The following is an 8,439-nucleotide window of genomic DNA, read 5'->3' on the forward strand; positions in this document are numbered from 1 at the left end:
ATTTTAAATCATATAATTTTTTTTTGGTAAAATATCTTTAGTGTAACATTTTATTTTAACAATATAAACCCTTCTTTGTTTTTATGTGTGTGTGAAAGTAGTCTTTCAAGATTCTTAAATGAAGATTTTTTTTTACCACATATCACCTTCTCATTCATTTTGACACTTGTTATTTTGTGAGAATTTTAGAAATTTTATTTTTCACTTCTTATTTTTTTAAGGATTTCAATTTTTTTAAAATAAAATTCCATATAATTATGATGGATTCTATAAGGAAAAAAATCATTATTTTAATTTGGTAATAAATTCTCATAAATACTTTAAACAATTTAATTTCTTTTACATATTTTCTGAAGATTATATTTTGTTATGTAAAGTATTACATTATAAAATATTTCATATTTATATATTGATATTAAAATTTTATTTTTAATAAACTCGTGTAATACACGGGTCTCACACCTAATTACTAACAAAAGAAAAAAGGTTTCTTTGCATGCGAACAGTAATTTCGCGGTCAGACTTCAATATTTATTTTTATTATTAATATATATATATATATATATATATATATATATATATATATATATAAAAGTTGTGATAGATTTCAACAGTAAACTGATAGATTTCAACTATGGTCCCTCTAATTTTGTTACCAATTTTCTCTCCATTTAATTTAATTAGAGAGGGTTTTTTGTAAAAATTTTCAACCGCTTTCAACGTGTCCAATGCTTGATCCTTTATTCGTATACTCGGATCTACGTGTCAATTAATGGATATTTCTCTTTCTTTCCTTAACTTCATTCTCTTCTGTATCTCCTTCTTTCTTCTTTCTGCTCCCTGCTTTCTTTCATCCACATCCGTCTTTCTCTCTGTAAGGTAAATTTTCGCATACGTTCATCTTATTTTTCCTGTTTTCTGGTATAATTGGTTTATAACTTCGGTCGTCTCACCCCTGCTACTCCAAACCACCATTGATTTATCCTCTTTAGTTCAACAGGGAAACAACAACGTGGTCGGATCCTTGGTGGTATATCTACTTATTGACTTAGTTTAATCCCTCCGCTCCTTCTCGATGTTTCCTCCACCGCATCTCCCTATTTGCCCTACCTTCCACTGATTGTCGTCACGGGAGTAACTTCAGATGGTAGTGTTTTTTTTTTATTTCAATCGCGCTTCCCTCTACGTATTCACTATGTTTTCTGCAGATAATTTGGGGGTTTTTTTCTAGCAGCAAGGGAATTTGCTTGATGGTTGTAAGAGGATTAATCTATTGCAGAGTACAAACACGCAGGTCGACTTCCACGTTCTGCAACCACCGTCATTTCTCACCCTCCCTTTATATAGTCGATCTAACCCACATACCTTATTTGATTTGAATCCATCAGGTATAAATTTATAATTTGATTTGATTTTTGGTACCAGGTTTTATAGAGACTTCATGTAGCAAGTCAGGTACTGCACAATTTGATGAGGATCAAGAAGTTGAAATCTTGGGATAAAGTACGAGTTGCACCCGATCGGTCCGTGGTCTGGGACAAGCTGAGATCAAGCTCATTTGAGTAAGCAATTCAAGTTTTTTTTTTCAACTAATTAAAAAAAACATTAGATTGTTACTTCTATCATAATTAATCAAATTCCATCAATGGAATTGGGAATTGAAGGATTTGGAACCTAAATGAATTAAATTATGTCATGCATTTGGTTGGGGGAAATGGAATGGAATTCATGTGTCTTTTTTTTTTTTTTAGGTTTGATAGGTCATTTAGGTATTTTTATTAAGGAAGAAATACTAAGATCTAAGTGCGATAGGTTTTACGATGGAAATTTGAAATCCATTGGCCATGGAATTTTGTGAATTCCTATGGAATTTAATTTTGTACCTGATCACAACCAAACACAGGATTGGAATGGAATTGAATTTCAATTCAACTGTAACTTTGCTTTGCTATCTCTTCTAGGGATCTTAGTTTCACAATACAAGTTTACAAGATGCAAAGTTCTTAAAAAGATGTCCTTTTGTTTATTATGACAACACAAGTAATTATCTTTCATATTTCTCTTTTTTTATGTAACAGATATACAGCTTCAACAAATTCAGACAAGTGTCACTGCTGGGAGGTTAGATATGTCAAATGACACAATAAGGCATACAGTTTATCCATCTATTAGATCAATTGAGCCTGAAAATAATGTTAAGTCATTTTATCAAAAAACACATGCTCAACCTTACAGTAACAGGTTTTAATTTTTACCACTTGCTTCTTTCCTAAATATCAAAAATCCATTTTTAAGTCTTTTGTAGTTCCATGATGTTAATTTGGCATATAATGATATTAGATTTGTTAAGCTGTATATTTTATACATTTAAATAATAACTAAATTATTTATGGGAACATTCACAACTCAAAAGCTTCATAGTGAATTTTTGGTTTCCATTTGTGAGGACTTTAAAGCCTTCAATTGTGAAATAATTGTTTGATTGTTACAAGATTTATCTTTATTATTGTTCTTTTTAAATAAGCATACTTTAAAAAACAAGCAATTACAGCAGCCTACTTTCATTTTAGGACTTTTTGAAACTCCAGAATTTGGAAATCTAACATCCACATCATACTTTCTTTTGACTTAAACTTGATTTTGATAAGGATGCTGCTATTTATTTGGCTCAATCAAGATGTTTGAATTTGTTAATATAATTTGAATTATTGATTGACGATGATCGATTTCAGTAAGGAATAATGCTAATGGACAGGAAGTCAAAGTTTCTTGAATCAGAGTATGTATGAGATGGTGATTGACTTCTACATATGTTCTCAACTCAAGTGATGTATTTGTTCCAGCAATCTCAGGGTTTTTTATGCACTGTTCGGGGCCGGATCCTTGGTGGTGTATCTACTCATTGACTTAGTTTAATCCCTCCACTTCTTTTTCAATGTTTCCTTCACCAATGGTTGATGCTTTCAGTTACCAATTTATTCTAATTTCTTTACTTTCATATTATGATTCACTTTGTTGTTTTTAAAATTTTTGGTTTCTTCTTCCAGGTTTCTCATTTCATGGAATTCAACAAAAGGGGAAAATAATACGATTTCTTTGTTTTCTCTTTCCTTCCTTTCCAATTTCTCAAGGTATGGTTTTTTCTACTTTTCTTATACTTAATTTTTTATTTGTATTTGATTTCTTCCTACCATCGCCTCCAAATGTTTTCACTCTTTTTTAGATGGTGTTTGTTGAAGCTGATATGTTTGGATTGGCATATCGGGAATGTTTGCGCCTTGCAGGTTTGTATACAAGTGTTGGAGAGGGATTGAGATTGATGGCCCTCTTTTAGGCTTCAATTTTATTCCTAGCAAGTAACTTCACGACCTTCTTTCTTTTTGATAATTTTCGTTTCTCTTTGATGGTGTTGGATTTGATCTCAATTTTTCATCTTATTATTATGATTGTCTTTTGGATCATCTTGAAATTGATACTTGAAAGATGACAACCCACGTGGGTCTGCTGGTTGACTATACAATTCCAGAGATCTCATCACAAAAGTAATAAGGAAAAACTATTTTTTTCAAACTCCTATAGTCCTATTGAATGCTAAGGTTTTTTATAACAACTGCACACGTTCTTGCTAAATTGTAATGTTTCCTGCACTTACCCATTATCCGAGATGTTTAGTATGACTTCTTTTTTTATACATTACATAAATTTATATAAAATTCATTCGGGTTAATAGGAAACTTAAATGTTTAAATGACTCACTCTAACATACACTACATATTTTTTTTATAAAGGCTCATAAAAATATGGTTGGATGGGAACAATCCTTGTAATTAAGGTTTCCCATGTATTAGCAGAACAATTGTAGAGTTGTTCCATTACACTGATAAACCTGAAACTTTGTATGTGCTTAACCAAAGTCAACAACTTGACATGTTAAATAGAATAATTAGTTTTTACTGTTTTGGTCTAATAATTAGTGACCGAATGAATTGTGGTGTTTATGTATTTACACCTGAAATCTTTACTGCAATTCAAGGTGTTTCTGCACAACGAAAATACAAAGATTAGTTAAAACTTATAAAAAACTACAATATAAATTATTATGTTTTTTTTACATGAATTCTGTTTTTTTATTGCCTTGCAGCTAAATCTGAGACGTCAATCCAGCTTTGACGCAACCGAATTGATATTTCTCTTTTGTTTGGAACCCAGATCCTGTTCGTACAAATCCATTGAACCAATGTTCGAATTTGAACAAATAAAAAGTCTCATGTGGATTAGGGTTTATTGAAAGGTTAGGAGGGTTTCAACCTTTTGATTTATTTATTTTTTTAAACAGGGGAACATTGGATCCATTGAAGAAACAGGTTTATGATTCACTGTTTCTTCATTGTTTGCTTCAACTTAAATACTGTTTTTTTTTTCATATTTGTATTATATTATGGTAAATTTTCCAGATTACTTATCAAAAGTGTTGGTATAGCTCCATGGGTTCTTATAAATCCTAGCCAAAGTACCGAAACGATATAATGGAGATGGGTATGATCATCCAAAACTATATAAACACATTTCAGATTAATATTTATAATTGTATCTTTTTATATCTGATGTGTTCTCTAATATATTTTACTTTTGTTAATTTATATTTGTTACTACTAGATGTTGCTCTCCAAATTACGAAATTACCCTTCCTTGGTTAAGCTCGCATGTTACGAAATGAGATGATGAGTGGTTATGGTTATTGATAAATGGAATAATAATAGATTGTTTCTCTTTACTGGGTTTCATTGTTTTTTTTTTTAAAATGGATTACTTTGCTTTCATTGTTTTGTACCCTCATGTTAGTACCGAGGGCCATATTGTTTAAATGAGTGTCCATAATACATTTTCTCTTCAATTCTTAAACTACCCACTGGAATTTTGATTGTAGATTGCATTCTACTTTCATTTAAAACTACCTGGATATAAGATTGTATTTTCATTGTTTTTGAAAATCTATTCAAATATAGCACTGTACTTCTTTTGGTAGCATGATCTATCATTACATTTCCATTCATCCGATTGATGGAAAATTACACAGAATAGCAACATACTTTAATTTGGATACCAATTTATGCAATGTACTTCGTTATTTGCCTCACAAAACGAACACATTCCGCCCCGCGCAACGCGCGGGTAACCCCTCTAGTTATTATTATTATTATTATTATTATGGAAATTGTTTTTTATGAATAGTGAACATCCACAATTTTTGTCTATTTTAGTGGCTGGACTTTATGCTGTTTTTTGGCAGAATTGATCCCTGTACTTTGGCAATTTTGGTTCTTATTTTTTAGCCATTTTGATACTTTTGGTTCTTGTAATCGATATTTTTATATTTTTTAAGAACCCTTTAATATTTAAAGTTTGACCACAAAACTTTAACGGTTTGACAATTATGATCTCTTTTATATTTAGGAACCTTTTAATATTTAAAGTTTGGACACAAAACTTTAACGGTTTGACAACTTTGGTCCTTATTTTTAGCCATTTTAACACTTTTGGTTATTGTAATCGATATTTTTACATTTTTTAGGAACCTTTTAATATTTAGAGTTTGGCTACAAAACTTTAACGGTTTGACAACTTTGATCCATTTTCTACAATTTTTTTCTATTTTAGTCCCTGGACTTTATGTTGTTTTTTTTTGCAGAATTGGTCCCTGTACTTTGGCAACTTTGGTCCTCATTTTTTAGCCATTTTGATACTTTTGGTTCTTGTAATCGATATTTTTACATTTTTTTAGGAACCTTTTAATATTTAAAGTTTGGCCACAAAACTTTAACGGTTTGACAACTTTGATCCCTTTTCTAGGAAACTTTTAATATTTAATGTTTGGCCACAAAACTTTAACGGTTTGACAACTTTAACGAACTTTATGTTGTTTTTTTGGCAGAATTGGTCCCTGTACTTTGGCAACTTTGGTCCTCATTTTTTAGCCATTTTAACAGTTTTGGTTCTTGTAATCGATATTCTTACATTATTTAGGAACCTTTTAATATTTAAAGTTTGGCCACAAAACTTTAACAGTTTGACAACTTTGATCCCTTTTATATTTAGGAAACTTTTAATATTTAAAGTTTGGCCACAAAACTTTAACGATTTGACAACTTTAACGGTTTGAAAACTTTGGTCCTCATTTTTTAGCCATGTTGACACTTATGGTCCTTGTAATCGATATTTTTACATTTTTTAGGAACCTTTTAATATTTAAAATTTGGCCACAAAACTTTAACGGTTTGACAACTTTGATCCCTTTTCTATTTAGAAACCTTTTAATATTTAAAGTTTGGCCACAAAACCTTAACGGTTTGACAACTTTGGTCCTCATTTTTTAGCCATTTTGACACTTTTGGTCCTTATAATCGATATTTTTACATTTTTTAGGAACCTTGTAATATTTAAAGTTTTGCTACAAAACTTTAACGGTTTGACAACTTTGATCCCTTTTCTATTTAAGAACCCTTTAATATTTAAAGTTTAACCACAAAACTTTAACGGTTTGACAACTTTGATCCCTTTTCTAAAAACTTGTAATTCTTACCGCTTTAATTCTTTAGCCATTTTGACACTTCTGATCCTTGCAGTCAAAACTTTTATATTTTTTCATAAAAACATGAACAAAACGGTCCGGGGCAAGACCCGGGCTTGTCGTCCTTGCACTTTCTACGTCTGTCATATTTATCGATTTGGAAACAATATTGAAAGCTTTTGGCCCCCGCGTAGTAGGGGTAACCTTTCTAGTTATTATTATTATTATTATTATTATTATTATTATTATTATTGTATTTTTGCATGTTAAATATACATTTTTTTATTATGAAAATGGTCTTGAAAAATTCCTATCAAAAATTATTTTATTTATTTATTTATTTATTTTTGCATTTTCACAAGTCAAACCTAAAAAAACATCAAAAAAAATAAATTTATTTCGTCAAATGACGTCATTTTGACAATTTTACAGGCCAAATTGTTATTTCGCAGGTCAAGACTACAAAATTGTTGGCTATTTGTGAAAGATACCTATTTTTTTTAATGTAAATCTTGAAAAAACTTAAGTGAATTACCTAACCTTCTCTCTTTCTCTTTTATTATTTATGCTATTTTAGTTTTTAAAATTAAATAAAAACTATATAATGGAAAAAGTTACTCATTATTCTATAGTAAATCTTTTGTTCACTGACCTTATTTAGTTTATGTCAAGACATCCTTTCCTACATGATGAATCTTGATTGAAAACATGGTAACATGGCCATTTGCCAACAAAAAGAAAAAAGAAAGAAAAACCCTTATGTAAAGTTGTTTAACTATTGATAATACAAGTACTTGAGTAACATTATAATGTGTAAATAACTCAAGTAAATCAAACAATGAAAAACCTCAATTTACTCATACCATAAGTGTTTGAGATCAATTACTTTGAATATTACATTTGAAAAGGCATAACTTTTGATTACCACAAATACCACAAAGGTCCTACTTTACTTAACCAATCATAGAGGCCTTCCGGTATGGATATGATTACACGCATGAAATTTGACGTGGAAGGGCGAATTCACGCATGACCACCATCCTATTCTTCCGTAGTTGTCTTGTTGATTAGGTTGCTTCACGGGTCTTAACAGACGTTTCTCCCTCCTTCTCCATCTTCATCTTTGTATATCCTTTCTCTATGTGTGAAAACACCCCTTTTGGGTTGTAATGGTGTTGGTGGAGGGGAATTTTAATGAGGTGGCTATGTCTTCATGCGCATCCATATCGGATAGCCTAAGTAAAGTCAATCCCATGCAACAATCTTAATTTGCTTTTTTTTTTCCTTAGGGTGTTGCTAAATAAACTTTAAAACAATGGTTTTATGTACATGAGGGTCCATATCATGTGAGTTAGGATGTGTTTCATATAAGATCATTCAAAATATCTTTCACGGCGGGGCTTAGTTGCTATGGTGATAGGCCACAACGACTGTGCACATCTGTAACATCCAAAAAATATAGGCCAAAAACTGTGTTTTAGTTTAATAATAAAACCTAAGTCATCGAACATCATATATAAAAATCATAAACAGTGTATCTCAAAATATCGTAACAATTGTCAAAATATCATAGTGTAAACATCCTAAGCTGAACAGATGGTGTGTGCACCGCAATCTTCCCGAGCTCCTCTTTTGAAACTGAGTACCTGAAACCAAAACTGAAACTATAAACACGAAGCTTAGTGAGCTCCCCCAAACTACCAGATACCATACAATAACATATAAAGCACATACTGGGCCTTGCCCATTACATCGGACCGAAATCCGGAAATTGCATCGGACCGAAGTCTGGAAACTGAATCGGACCGAAGTTCGGAAACTGACCTGGGCCTTGCCCTCTGCATCGGACTGAAATCCGAAAACTGCATCGG

The 8,439-nt window shown here is 31.2% G+C and overlaps 1 long non-coding RNA gene across 12 annotated transcripts; it reads left to right on the forward strand.

Annotated features, from left to right (window-relative positions):
- Window positions 1-768: 768 nt before the first annotated feature.
- On the forward strand, window positions 769-4,926 carry LOC145031762 (uncharacterized). 12 transcript variants are annotated; one of them, XR_013677022.1, is made up of 10 exons: window positions 769-879; window positions 1,001-1,147; window positions 1,209-1,294; window positions 1,426-1,562; window positions 2,079-2,953; window positions 3,048-3,131; window positions 3,224-3,356; window positions 4,142-4,291; window positions 4,455-4,536; window positions 4,657-4,926. It is a non-coding gene; the product is annotated as an uncharacterized LOC145031762 (long non-coding RNA). The 12 variants fall into 12 exon arrangements; XR_013677023.1 differs by having other exon boundaries at window positions 3,285-3,356; XR_013677025.1 differs by having other exon boundaries at window positions 2,079-2,241; window positions 2,733-3,131.
- Window positions 4,927-8,439: the final 3,513 nt, after the last annotated feature.

This window comes from Lactuca saligna, chromosome 2 (genome assembly GCF_052625555.1).
Source record: "Lactuca saligna cultivar CGN05327 chromosome 2, ASM5262555v1, whole genome shotgun sequence".
NCBI lineage: Eukaryota > Viridiplantae > Streptophyta > Magnoliopsida > Asterales > Asteraceae > Lactuca > Lactuca saligna.